We start from the raw sequence: 1,646 nt of genomic DNA on the forward strand, positions 1-1,646 counted from the left end.
CTGTAGGTAAGATGTGAGGGATCAGTATTAACTTTAGCCTGTTTCACATCATAACCAGTTAGAAAGTTCCTCGTAGCTGCTTTAGGGCCGCTGCTGATCTGGCAGAGAGAGAGGGAGGGGAGGGGCCATGAGACTCAGCAGTAACAGTAGCCTACTGTGCAGCACATAACGCACAGCGCTGTCATTTGGGGTGATTCATAAAGACACTGTGGGGCTGGCTGCCGCTGCTGAAACACTTTACCGCCGCGTTATTGCCTGCGGTGGCCCCAGTGACAGCCAATGAAAATCAATATGTAAATGAAGTGTCGCTTAGAGAGCAACACTTCCCACACAATGCAAAATTTATTAACCACTAACACCTGTTTCCCAAGGACAGAACGGAAACTTTTAGATATATTTTGTATATTAGTGAAACTTTTTTGAAACATAGATAAACAGTATTTTTTTTATTTTTTATTTATTTTATTTAACCTTTATGTATCCAGGGAGGACAATTGAGAGCATGTTCTCTTTTTCAAGGACGCCCTGATCACAGCATATATCACAATTAAAACTAATTAAAACAATTACAATCAAGAATAAGATTGTGCCATATATATTTTTATTCATATTCCCCAGATTTTTTTTATCCCATTTTTATCGCCCATTAGTGCTCATTTTAATTGTGCACAGATTGTGCCATATATTAAACAATAAAACACTAAAATGTTAAAACAATAAAACAATGACACAATAAAATCACATGCAGTGTGCGTGTATGCATTGATTACCGGATATGCAAATGATGAGAAGCAGGCGGCAATTCCAACAAAAAATGCCGTCCCACGACCGTGTCATTAAACCTGCCGGTGAGGTTTACTGTGTGAATAGGGGCGCAGATCGCTAACACAGAAAGGACTACAAGGGACGTTAAAGGGCTAATTTAGTTGTTACGAGATTATAAACAGATGTTACCGGGCCCGAGTTCAGCTTCATAAAATGGGATTAATGCCTGATCTGATCTTCTGGAAGTGAAAGAGGAAGATGGGACCATTTTCATGCTCTATGGTGGGAATAACATTTAGTGTAGAAAACAAACAGATTGGCCAGAATCTCCCCAGCTGTGCTTATTGCGAGATAAGTCTCTTTTACCTCCTGAGCTCACTAGTAGAGTTTGGTTTAGCATCATAGCAGCCACTGCAGCCAGGGTTATCTTCCTGAACTGCAAAAACAATATTACAAAAAACTAAGTTTGGCTCAAACTCATGCTGCCTAAAGTGAACAATTTGAGAGGAAAATGCAACCAAATATGGGATTTCCTACTTGTCCAGAATCCCATGACTAGAGAGATGACACTGAAACTACAGTATGATCAAAACAGTCCTTCTACACTCTCTAATTGTGTTCTCGTAAGTGAAATAACGACAGACAACAACAAAACAGCCTAGAGGGAGGAGGTTCAACATCTGGCTGAATGGTGTTCCCTTAACCTGGACCGCAACACATCAAAAACCACGGAGCTGATAATAGTCAGCACTCTGCCTTCTGCATACACAAGGACGAGGTAGAGAGGGTGGGAGAGCTTCAAATTCCTGTGAGTCTACATCACAGCAGACCTCACATGGTCAGCAAACATCTCCCACCAGGTGAAGAAGGCTTCCTCAGGA

Source organism: Poromitra crassiceps, assembly GCF_964638095.1.
Source record: "Poromitra crassiceps genome assembly, contig: HAP1_SCAFFOLD_647, whole genome shotgun sequence".
Classification (NCBI taxonomy): Eukaryota; Metazoa; Chordata; class Actinopteri; order Beryciformes; family Melamphaidae; genus Poromitra; species Poromitra crassiceps.